At 41.1% G+C, this 13522-nt stretch overlaps 1 long non-coding RNA gene across 2 annotated transcripts in view; it reads left to right on the top strand.

The window, feature by feature from the left end:
• Window positions 1-13522, top strand: part of LOC102546931 (uncharacterized) — a 150036-nt gene that overhangs the window by 96738 nt on the left and 39776 nt on the right. Inside the window, exon 8 of one of the 2 annotated variants that reach the window (XR_015642503.1) lies at window positions 11131-11236. The exons of the other annotated variant lie outside the window; for it this stretch is intronic. This is a non-coding gene — a long non-coding RNA (uncharacterized LOC102546931). The remainder of the gene's footprint in view (window positions 1-11130; window positions 11237-13522) is intronic. 2 annotated transcript variants of the gene reach the window in all.

Raw genomic sequence — 13522 nt, 5'->3', positions numbered from 1 at the left:
TGTGTGTGTGCTGATGCTGCTTCTGCTACTCTCTCTCTCTCTGTCTCTCTTTCTCTCTTTCTCTTTGTGTGTGTGTGTGTGTGTGTGTGTGTGTGTGTGTGTGTGTGTGTGTGTTTCGTGATTCTTGTCAACTAAGATGCTTGTGCTCAGGGTTAGGAGTTTATTCTTGGCTTTGCTGCAGGTGACATTTAAACATAGGTTTATACCAATGTAGTTAAAAATGTATAGAAGACTGAGTCTGGCCAGTCATGCCCTTCCCTATCACATAGGTCACCAAGACTTCTGATACAGGCTGGAGTCATTAGAGTGGTTTTATTTGTAAAGTTTGGTTCTGTATGATATAGGGCCTAGGGAAACTGAAGAGATGGCCCATTGTTTAGGAACACACATTGCTCTTTCAGAGGATTGGAGTTCAGTTCCAGGCATGTACATCAGGTGGTTTGCAACCATCTGTAACTCCAACTCAGGGGATCCCACTCATCTATGTCTACATGTAAAGCACATGTTCACACACATATACATACCCACCCCCACATGCACATACTTAACATCAATATTTTCTTAAAGAGATAGGCTTTGAGAAGGAGGAATTAAGGCAATATAGGTTAAATAAAACACCTTGTCAAGTAACGAGTACCAGATGCAGAAATAAAGCAAACTCTTCCTCTCATTCAGACCCTTGAACCAGAGAAGTCTCTATCCTTTCAGTGAAGCCTTTCCTAGTCTCAGTGTCAGTGTCCATCCCTGGGGCCTGTCATCTGACCAGCGCTGGCCCTGGATTCTGCTCTTCCCTTTCAGATGCTTCAGGTATTCAGACATTTCCTCTGTAGCTCTCACCATCTGAAGCTGTCTGGCTTCATTACTGCTGTGTGGGCCCGGGCTCTTTGGTACTGTCATCTGCAAACATATTCATTAGTTCCTCTAGCAGAGATTCGCTGTGCCTCCTTCCATTCTTTGATCATCCAGGACAGAAGCTGCTAGTTTTACCTCCACATTAGTGCTAAGAAGATCTGTTACTACGAGGTCTAGTAAGAAGTGGTAGGCATCGCATGGGAAACCTCCTTGGGAAGGGAGGTGTAGGCTACAGGTTGTGCAGATATCTCAAAAGCACTGCAGTTGTCAGGCTGAGACACCGTCTCCTGTTTTAATGCTCTACTGCCATATAGACAATCTAATAAACCTTCTTCCTCTTTCCAGTCTTAGCATACCGGACACCACAGCTATTATCACTTCTTCAGTCATTGCCTGTTACTCCCTTCTGTGGATTAGGGACCCAGTCACGTGCTATTTTAATGAACAGAGGACAGATGTTGTGCGAAACCCTTTCTCAATAAAATGGTAGACCTGTGAAAAACATCTTCCTGTGAAGACGGGCAATAATCCACCATGGACAGACAAATGCATTTGCACATTAATATGTGCAAAACCATCCTTGGGATATACACTTTGAAGCCTGGCCTCAGATAATCCCATGGTTCTATGTGCTCTTTCAGTAACTCCAGTTGTAAATTCACAAATTGAGGGGTACATAGCAAAGAAAACTGCCTGCAGAATAGAAGTTAGGACCATACTTCAGTGTGTGGTGTCAGATCTTACAGACACTGAGCAAAAAAAGAAAGATTTTTGCCTACTTTTTCTTTAGACTGCTCCCAATACCTTCACCCCAGAGTTGCTTCTTTGATTTTGGCTGCCCTTTAATGGGTAGTATTAATGAGTGAGGGAAGGCAAAATCCCTGATCGCTCTGACAAAAAATCCACTCTCAGCTTCTGCCATAATGGCCACGTAGAGAAGGAGTAACAAAAGAGTTGTAGAGATGCAGACCTGGTTCAAAAGGCATCATTGGTCACATGTGAGAAAGCGCCATGTTTTCCCATTGATTCCAAAGGATTGCTCTGCACCAGTGGATCCACATGTCATACTGAGAATGTGGGGAGGATTGGGGAAGGAGAAGGAATTAGCACCACGAGAGTCTGCTGAGGGCATCTTTGTTAATGTGTCCTTAAGCTCTATGGCCATGTTTTCTTGATACTTTCTAGATAGAACATGGCAGTTCCTTTATTTATTTATTTATTTATTTATTTATTTATTTATTTATGTTTAATATTTTACACATAAAGAAAGTGAAGCTTAGATGGTTAAAGCACTGGACTCGGGATCCAGAAGTACAAACAGGAGACTGCAGGTCTCTCTGGTGGGCGGGCAATGCAGGTTGCATAAGGATGCTTGGGGTCTCAGTGTGTACGCACAGTTGCACGGCTATGCCCTTTCAAGTATCTTGAAGATTGAGTAGTTAAAATCTCCATCTATCAGATAGAAGGCAGGAATGTTGAGTCATAATAAGGCTCCTAAAGCTTGGAGAATGTTGTGAGACCCTGGGGATTCAGGAATGGAGAAGGGTACAGTGCCCCATGGATCTGGCATGGATCTGCTAAGGCCTGCTATGTAAAGGCAGAGTGGAGGCCAGCTCTCCCATATCCCTCTCCAAGTGCCGTTTTGAAGTACAATAAAATGGTTTTGCCCTAGACTTAGCTAATCCTCTCTTAGAAAAAAGAATTTGTAGTGGATGGGGAAATAAAAGGGTAAGTTACCAACACCTTTCCGGATAGAAGGGATCCAGTCAGGTTTAAAAATGTCATTAAATTTTCACTGAAGATGGAGAGGAAGTGAAGCACCTAATGTTGAGTTATTATTATTTTTTAATCTCTATTCTCATTCTTTATGCTCTTAAGAAAGAGATGGGTCAGTGCCCTCAAAAGTAAAGGGAATAGAAGAAAAGTGCAATGAAGCACTCAGGCAGATAAATAAAACATGTGAGAGTATAAATGGTGCTTTCTGAGCAATGGGATCCCAAATGCCCATCTTGGCATTGAGATTTATATGTCTGAATATCACAGATGCTAGCTTCCTTTATTCATACCTTGAAGAGGGAGAGGCAGGTGCCTGACCACCAGTATATCATTAAATCCCTACAGAAGGGCCATTGTTATGAAGACAGGGCTTACACATGTGCGTGTACACACTCCTCCCATGCACACAAATGTTCACATTTACGTCTTTAAATCATTACAGAAGAATCACTGTTAAAGAGTTAGCACATACATTAACCAACATAGCACACACACACACACACACACACACACACACACACATACATACACACCCCACCACCACCACCACCACTGCCACCACCACCACAACAACAACATGCATACACTCTAGTGAGAGAAAGCTGCAGGTGCCAAACCATCAGTATCTATTATTAAATCATTACAGAAGCACCATTGTTAGAAAGACAGGATTTAAACATATGCATGCATGTGTAAATATAGATACACATACATGCACATACCACATATGTATATATATCATATAAAAGTATTATTGTTAGAGAGAGTTGGGACTGTCAAATATACACACATACAGTGATGCAATACATGCATAACATACACATCATTAAACGATTATAAACACACTATTGTTATAGAGACAGCATTTCTACACATGCGCAGATACTCACACAGACACATAGAAGCATGTATAAGATGTATATGCACATCAATCACATACATATACACAGCACCACAGCACAGATATGTACATACACCCCTACAACCACCCACACACCCACAAACACACACACATACCCACACACACACGTTCATGCACACACACACACACACACACACACACACACACACACACACACTAGCATATATATTCACCAGTCCCAAATCATTAGGTAAAAACCAAAAGACATAGAAGCCACACTAAACGAACTCAGCAAGTTGTATTTATATGTGTGTCCAATAATATTAGTTAAAGAAAATGAGATATACATTTCAAAGGAAAGGAAAGGAACACCTGGAGAGTTGGAAGGTGAGAAAATGTTATGGAAAATAATGTAGATACAGCATTCATGTGTGAAATTCTAAAAAGAAAAAAATGTAAAAATGTTGCCTATGTGCACCTCCCACACACATATATACACATAGCTTTAGAGATGTGAACACCATCCTCAACCCTGTGAAAGGTACCCAGTGGTTTCCCAAGGGAAGAAGGACTGGCATTCCTTCTGAATCTCTGAGTCTAGCTCAAGGCTATCCGGACACCACCACCAGGCCCATTTTGAGGTCTCATGTAGAAATATATTTTTGTAACGAGGCTCTGATTTTTCTAATGGCTGACATAGAAAGAAAGAATTATCCGAAGTAAAATGCATTTACCTATCCTTATGTGAGAATATCAGGTTTCCTTTTGAAAAATGTTATTGTTTACCCACATATTCATTGCTTGTTGATCCTTTGGTTTCCACAAACTTGATGTGAAATCCCAACCCCATCCCTTTTGGCAGTTAGAATGTCAAGGTGCCCAAGAGGACTGAGAGTTTGGCACGATGCTGCCAGGGAGCACAGGGTACCGGTGACTAGAAGCCAGTGATGCAACTTGTTTTGAAAACATTCATTTGGGATAAAATGATAAATCTGTGTTTATCTTCTTAAAATGCTCTGAAATGTGGGGGGAGTGGGCGTGGGCTTGGTTCAGAAATCATAGAGACTGGAGAGAAGAAGGAGGCAAGATCTGCTTTTCCCAATAATTTATCTTCTTTGATACCTCCCAGTGGGCATTGGGCACACTCACAGTCTGTGTTTTGAAAGATAAGATGAATATTTCATTTAACCAGCTGTATCCCAGAGTATGTAACCATCCAAAGCCGAGTTTGGAAGAGCCAGGGAGTGCACAGTCCCTGTCACATTTGAGACTGCAAAGAAACTGGTCGTCAAATGAGACATAGTGGACTCCGCCACTGAATGCTGTGACAGCCTCCACTTTTGATGGCTCTGCTGGTTTTACCCACTACATTTTGGCATTCACATTATTTTAATTACTGTAATCACCACCAAGGAAGCCCTACCACCACTTTATATTTAAGTGGTTTTTTTTTTTCAAAAATGTAATACTCTAATGCATTAGGAAAAAGTAGAACACATGAAGAATTGTTGGACGTTAACGAATTTTTTTTCCAAAGGAGTATAACACAGTGTTGACAATGAGCTCCTACTGTAATCCTAATGTAATAATACTCCTATGGATTTACAAATCATTGCTTCTCAATATAATCTTACCAAAAACAATGCTATCAGTTTTTAGTTTTGTTATTATTTTGAAGCTGTTCACTCCATCTTGTATTCTGATTAACTTTGCATACAGAGATATTAAAATCACTCACCTAGAAGTGGGAACTGTGCTGACTCTGGTGACCCGAGCTAAATACTCAGCAACACCCTCCACTTAGCCCAGCATTCTTTGACCATAATAAAGTCAAAAAGAAACCAAGTTCCCCTCTATTCAATAATCTGCCTTTTGTTCCAACCTAGCTTTTATTCTGGACACGGTCTATAACCTAAATCATCATGGCCATCTAGTATTTTAGCCCCTACCTTGCCAACATGTACTCAACTTGAAATCTGTATCTATTATCTACTCATCATCTATCAACTATCTTATATATTATCTCCTTTCTACCACCTATTTATGTATCATCTATCTCTATCTATCTCTCTATCTCTCTATCTCTCTATCTATCTACTTACCTATCTATCATCTATTTGTCTGATACTTTCACTACAGGGAAGATAAAATGTTAGCATGGTGGGGGAAGGACCTCATTGAATACTCGATATTACCATGTTTTCTAACAAATTAAGAAAAGAGTCAAAAGAGCCAAAAAGTCAAGTTCAGAAGTAATTGAATTTCAAAGGTAAGGTGAATATCACGGTAAAATATGCTTGAATTTTTTGGCTCAATTCACAGCAAAACAGCCCCCCCACACAGAGAGAGAGAGAGAGAAAGAGAGAGAGAGAGAGAGAGAGACAGAGACAGAGACAGAGAGACAGACAGAGACAGACAGAGACAGACAGAGACAGAGACAGAGTGACAGAGACACAGAGACACTGAGACACTGAGAGAGGCAGAGAGACAGAGACATGAGAGACATGAGAGAGGGGCAAGAGAAAGAAAAGAGATTAGAGAGATACACACAGTTAGATGAGGCACAGATTTGGGACTTAAAGCTTCCTTGTCTTGCATTATGCATCCTTGGTTACTTTTGCTACCAAAAGATTCAGTATCTTTCTATAAGTAAGCAGGACTCTGACCTCATGTCTACTCTCCTTATTTTCCCATTCAAGTAACACCAGTTTAAGTTATCTATTCAGTATCAAGCTCAAAACTCCTGTTAAGGATGCTAAGGGCAAGTTTTTCTTATCCTCCTCAGGATGATGGTTATTATGCAGATGTAAAGTCTGAGACCAAGGACATGTTTATCCTCACTGTGGAAGCCAGCCAAATGGCTGCTAACACTCCTGAAAACAAGAAAGGTCTGAATTGGTCTAGCCAGGAGACTGATTCACTCTAAGACTTTTTCTTTCTAAACACAGCCACCAGTTGAATCCTGCTTTCAGAATTGCAGCTCTACGTTCTGTCCATTATTTTATGCTGACATTTTCCTGAAGTATCTTGCACCTTACAATCCTCAGGAAGGAAAATGTTATCTTCACGCATAAATACTTTCTTACATGTCTAAATATCCAAGCCAACTGTTTCATTACAGGAACCTAGTTACCTAGAAACTGTCCCTGTGGGACATAGCCAGTCCACTACTGTATTCAGTTTCTCATTAAACTGCCTATTAGTTGACCAGGAAAGACAGAACTTATGCCAAATACCAACTTAACTTGGTTTCCCTTGAATCCTGTTTGAGAAGAGGCAGTCCCTCTCACTGTTGGTGTATGCCTGCTATCACTGTGTTCATGGTCTAGTTCATTATCCAAATCTGAGCCAAAACCAACAGAAAACCATCCCAGTGCCCATAAGACTCAGATACCCTTACTGGGAGAATTGGACCTGAAAATGGCTTCTGAGGTTTCATGAGACCAACAAGTCCTCCTGATAGGACATCCCAGCATTATTATTTTTTTTTGGTTCTTTTTTTCAGGGCTGGGGACCGAACCCAGGGCCTTGCGCTTCCTAGGCAAGCACTCTACCACTGAGCTAAGTCCCCAACCCCACATCCCAGCATTATTAAAAGAGTGACTATGCATACTCATACTATAAAGCAGACATTTCTACAAAGAAAGAACAATTGTCAAATGGGAGTGGGGGGGGGGGACTCAGGCAATGCTCAGGGCAGGGTTACACAAAATATACACTGATGACACAGACACTGCAGCTTGTGACCAAACTGGGGAAACAGAATATGAAGGCCTGGAGGTGTTCGTGTGCTGTGGGAAAGAGTTTATCAGTGAATGCTCTTTGGTGCTTTCCATGATGTAGAACAAACACAGTATGCCTGCCATTTTTTCTTTTCTTCTTCCTGCCATCCTTCTTAATCTACTCTCCTATGTGTCTAATACACTTTGTGAATTGTAGCATCCAGATGCTAAGAAGGAGCCTCCTCTCCCGGACTGTTATTTCCTATACCCTTACATAATATATGTTTGTGTTGTGGGAGGTTAGATGGAAGGTGCCTGGAGTGTTTCGCTTGGATTTCTCTAGGTGGGAAGCCATGAGAACACAGACTAGAGTCTACAAAGTGTGACCAATCCTAAGGGGCAGGATGAGCATTTATCCATACCAAGCAAGGGGGACATTTTAAACCTTTGCAAGACTCAAAACATAATACCAGTATCCCAGAAACTGGGGAGATGAATGTAGAATTAATCACTGCACTAAGTTTTAGATTTGAGATTGACAAAGGGAATATGAGGAGGACAGATGAGTTTGTAACTATTACTGGTAGATTTTCCTTTGTTCCTCATACATGATAGGCACTTATGCAGTAGACAGGTAGTATGCTGTGGATTCCAGGTGAGATTTACGTTCTGTAAACATCTCTGAGAAAAGAGCTCTGTTCTTTCATGGGGTGTCCAGTAGGTCCGGAAAGGGCAATGGATACCACATAGTGAGATTGCTTGGCTCAAATTACCTGTAGGAATTCATGAAAATGTGTTGGGGCAAATACATTATTCAGAATAGATGATGTTTCTCTTGAATTTGGGAAAAATATTTTTACCAGGTATTCATGTTAGTACCTATTTGGCTGAGCATGTAAGTCTGACTTCTGATATAGCCCTCAACTTATTTGAGGCCCAGCTTTTGTATAAGTGAAATGAGACTGGAAAGAAAATACCTCCAAATGTTCTTGACCAGCTCTGACATCCTGAGAGTCGATCTCTATCATGCTATGGCCACTTCAAAGACAGAGACTCTTGTACAATTACAAGCGAAAAACCCTTTCAACCCTTGCCTGTGAGACCCGTAGGGTATTGCATTTAAGGAGTAACAACAGTCTCCTGCAAGTAGACCCCAAAGTGATCAAAAGGGGTGAAAAACAGTAAGATTTTCCTTGTCAATAGTACAAGTCTGTGTCAAGGGTTCTTGTGTTACTAAGGACAGTCTAAAAATTTTAAGTGACTTGCACTTAAAAGCCCACATTGCTTTCATCCCACTGAGCGAAATGGATCCGAAGATGAAAGTCCCATTTTTTAATACTGTCACAGATCCAAATTAAGGAGAGGTGCCTGCAGAAGCCTTTGATTATAGATCATAAAATCTCCAGCTTATATCAGACACTGTAAAATTGCTCGGTGACAAATGAAATACCTGCGCACTAAATATATCTTTTAAGCACATCGCAGTTTGGTGCGTTTATCTCTGGGATACAATGGGACTTTTGCAGGTCGCAGGGACAAGGTCAGGAGCGCTGATTCTACTGGTTCGAAGGGTAGCACTTAATGGCTGATTATTTGAGGACATAGAGCAGAGGCTTTGAGCAAATATACAGATGATATTTCATGTGGAAACTTCAGAAGCCAATAGACCAGCCACATTTAGAAGTAATGACAGACCAGACCCAGCATGTGCACACATGGTTCACAAACCACAGAGGCCCACCAGGATTAAGCATCATGACCATAGTTTGCTGCTGGGTAGAGCTTTGTGGTTAAAGAGCCTTCACACGCAGGCTTTCACTTGATCTTTTTGGCCACATGGTGAAGTGGGCAAGGCAGGTATTGTGGCCTCCATTTTTATAGCACAGGAAACTGGAGTCAGAGAGGTTAAGTGACTAAGCCAAGGTCACCCAGATGGCTTACAACACAACCATAGGATTTGAATAAATACCTGATGACTTCAAGCTTAGAAACTGATGCTTTGCAGTGAGCACAGAAGACAGCGATGTCTGTTCAGCCCCAAGCCAGCCATTTTAAGCTCTACAGTCTGCACTGTAGAGTGAGGAAAGTCAATGGGGTAGCATTTGAAAGAGTTGTTTTGTCCTTTCCTTATCTTTTCCAAAATCCTAGGAGTGGTGTAGTTTTATGTCAAAAATAACAGAGTAAAACATCCCAGTTCAGTGACCAATAAAAGTGACTTCTCCAAAAGCTTCAGTAAATGAGGAGACAGGGCAAGATATATGCTATCTTAAAATGTGTGAAAGACATGCAGAGAAAAGGGAAACCTGGACTTACCTTGTATACCAGAAGCATCCTTCCCAAGGCTATTTCCTAATCACATCTAATTGAACCTTCCTACGGCTGGTCCACAGCCATCTGTCTGTCTCTTAGTGATGCTGCCCTACCTCTTGCTATTTCTTAGCTGCTGAAGAGCAAAAAAAGCTGCTTCTCTCTCTTTGGAAAAATGAATTGGAATATCTCAAACTTCCATTCCACACATGATTCTTATTTTGTACTGTACAGAAAAATTTAGTAACTCTGGTCTACTTGAGGCATAGAAACAGAATTTTCAAGGCCAGGACTATCTTGGCTTGCAAACAAAGAAAGAGGTACAATGTACCAACTATGGATACAAACCTATTTATGGAATTTACCACCAATATAACAAAGAAGCCCATTCCAGCCATAGAACTCAGTCAAGGCACCAGAGCTTGGCATCACTCAGGTTCCACAGTTAGCAAGGATGAAGCCCAAGAGGCCAGAGAAATGAGCTCTAGTCACCCTCCCCACCAGGAAACTGGCTTTTCCTTCTATCCTAACTGAAGGTCATGTTTCACTCAGGAGGTTGTATCTCTTGCAGATTTGTCTTACTCTCATGGTCTGTCTTAGGTCTGTGCATTTTTCAGTACCTAAACAGTAGCGTGCAGCTTAAGACTGACTCACTGGGACCAGTCTGAAATCTCTAACAGTGTATGCTCAAATTATCCTTTGTTCTTTAATGCTTCTCTCTGTTCACGGACTCCTACCCCTTTGATATTAATGAAAATGCCAATCATGTGGGTGGCAAGAGAAATAATGAGCTGTGTCAGTCAGAGACTTGCACTTCAAGTATCTACCGTTGCCCGTGGAGCGTCAGAGAACATGAAACAATTCTTACTTCAAGTTTTGCTTTTCCAAACTAAAAAGAGGCCGGAGTATGTAGAAATGTTTTGATTTCTAGGCATAACTGAAGCCACTACAGCCTCTCGGTCTTCCCTAGGCCAACTTCAGGCTGCTGTTTGTTTTGAACAGGGAGACTCTGAGGACTCAGACACCGAGGACATTCCGTTCAGTGTCTGATTGTTAAAGGATTCCAAAGTTCAGCAGGTAGCCAGGAGGGAAGCGTTAACACATATGAGCAGAGGGCTGAATGTGGAGTTAGTCCTGCTTTCAGGAAAGGGATAGCAATTCCCATGTCAGAATGGTGTGTGTTCCAGAGGTCCTGCTGCTGGGAGTGAATTTTGCTCCTTCGTGCTCCTGAGAGGCTGTTTCCTACGGAAGCAAATGCAGACAAAGCTTCGGAGGAGGAGGAGGAAGAGGACAGAAACAACACGAAGAAATACATTGTCTCAAAAGCAAAGCAGACTTGGAAAGGAGCCACAGAAGAATTCTGCTGTCTGCCTTAGGTGAAGCCTTGTGAGATTCAGCGAGGTGCCTTGTTCTTAAGGTTATAACCAGAAACCAAGTTTGAACCGAAGCTGCGAATCAGCGAGAGAGGGCAGTATTGGTACATATAAGGCAGGAGCAGGGTGCATTCAGGCAGAGATGAAAAAAAATTTTTTTCTGTTCAAAATTTATGAATTCTTATTGTTGTTTTTCTCTTCCCCAAACTATTCTCCCCCACATCTACATTTCTCTTAGAAGTTTGGTCTGACCCCCTTCAAAAAAGAAAAACTAAAGTAACATCCATGGGGTCCAAGGAAAGATTTAACCCAGATCGTGAAGAAGGGAAAACAAACTAAATCTGGTAAGGAAAAGAAAAAATCATGATAGATTACTTGTTACCAAATGAAATCATTTCAATCAAAAGCATTTTTTTAATGAATGAACTTGCTTCTTAACTTGATTCGAGCTTTAGCAAAAAGGTGAAAGAGATTTATGACCTGTGTCTCTTCAAGCTTGATGCCACAAACGTCCATGTTCTCATTAATAATCATTACCTCATCAAAAGTAGTCTTTTAGGCAGACAAAGTGCACTGCTCTCACAGCTTTCTTGGTGGCAATATTATTTTTTTAGAAGTTGGATATGGCTTGTGTAAGGCATGGTATGTTGTACGTGAGAGTTTGGGGGTCTAGGACCTGGAGGGCATTTGTTCGTTTATGTATTTCAAATACCACAAACTTACCTGGACCCTACATTTCAACTTTCACGGGTTTGCCTTTTCTGTTAAGGTGGGGAATCACAGCAAGGGTAAAGGGAAATCTCAAACCCTTTGAACATGGCGACACCGTTGCTGGGTGTGGGGTGAGTTTTTCTTGGGATTTCAGACTTAACACCTGTGAGGATGACTAACATCAGGTCACACAGAAACTCAGTGGAGGTGATAGCTATGGGAACTGAAGGGAATTAAATTCTGAGCTTGAACAGTGAACCCTAACTGAACAATGGAAAAAAAGATACGTAACTATAATTGCTCTTCTCCGAGTCAAAAGACGATGTTTGGTTCCTCTTCATGGAGTGATTTCTGTTCGGGTGTTTGCTGGGTACTTTGGCCTCAGCCTGTATTGAAGGATATATTTAGACAAATAAGAAAACCATCTAGTAAGAACGAATGAAAACTTCAAATAAAAAAATAAATGTTTTTGTCACAAAATTATCCAACATACTTAAAGTGTGGATATTACAGAGCTAAAGATAAGTAACAACATATGCTTGAGAAATGTTTTCTGTGCGACATTAACACTTAGATAATGCTAAAGTATATTAACCCGTTGAGACTCCTGTTGCTGTAGGCTCACGGTCCTCCTTCCATCCCATGAGACTTGGGTGACTGTAGGAAGAATACTCCTGGCCGCTGCAATTTTGTGATTTTATGTCACTAGACAGAGACAATGCCATGTTGACTGATTTGATTCTCAAGATGTCGTCTTTGGGGTATTTATGTCTTTGACATTTAACTCTGCCATCTGACTACTTCTCAGTTCACGCGTGCCCTACTTTGTCTGCCTCCAGCATGACCACTGAAGAATTCATCACACTTGGACATGGGTGGTTCTGCTGTGCAGTTTCCGATTAAAGTTTCCTAGCACTGAGCTCCCAAATGGCATCTACGTAACAAAACATCTCCCACGTGTGCCCACCTCCGGCCTCTCCTCTGCACTTTGGATTTGTAGAGTGTTTACCACGTGCCATCATGTGCTTACCTCATAGTCATTTTAGATTATAGTAATGCAAATGGAAGCCTTAGTTTTCAATTATCCAAAGTTTCTTTCCCCAAATTTTATCAACAAAGGCTACTGCCAGTCAGTCATCTACTACACTGACTCTTACCTCTGTCATGCCCAACTCCATTCACTTAGGAACACGTAACTATATGAAGGCATACCCTGGTGTATATGTACCTTAGTGCATTTCAAGTAAATATATCTCTCTCTGTTTTTACTACTGAACCATGAAAGCCACTGCATCTCTTACCTGAGTTACCTAACATAACTTCAATATTCTTGCTAGTTCACAAAATTAGCCACTCCAACCCACCCATCATAGACCCATACTTAACACACTTGCCTGGTAACTTTGCTTCTCTCTTTTACTTTCAACAACATCTCATCTACATATCATGTTTGACAAGGTGCTGTATTCCTGAACAAATCTACCTCCCACCTCTTGGTCCCCTGATCAATTTGCTACAGCAGTCTTGACTTAGTTCGAAATTACTTGCTATATTTTTCTAATTCAGATTTTCTGGGCATGTTATTCCTTTTGTTCTTGCCAGCTATGACTCCTTCTCTTGCAAACGGAAATGTCAGCTCTCTTCATAGACTTCCCTAAGCACTATGCATCACAAGCCCCCTCCCTAATTTTATCTCTGGGACCTGTTTTTCCATTCTTGATACAATTCATGAAAGGATGAGTATTTCATTCACCAAGATCACCCAGTATCCAGTGATGTTTGTCACATATTAATTAGTTCCTCAACAAATATGTATTAAAGGGAGAATTGTTTCAAAGGAAGAAATAGGTTGACTTTTGATCTTAAGTGAATGGCTACTTTCCCAGATAGACTTTGAGATGAGTAAATTTTCTTAATAA

This window comes from Rattus norvegicus, chromosome 18, assembly GCF_021556685.1.
Source record: "Rattus norvegicus strain SHRSP/BbbUtx chromosome 18, alternate assembly SHRSP_T2T, whole genome shotgun sequence".
NCBI classification, from domain to species: Eukaryota; Metazoa; Chordata; class Mammalia; order Rodentia; family Muridae; genus Rattus; species Rattus norvegicus.
The sequence above is the reverse complement of the archived record's forward strand: the minus strand, read 5'-3'. Positions and strand labels throughout refer to the sequence as shown.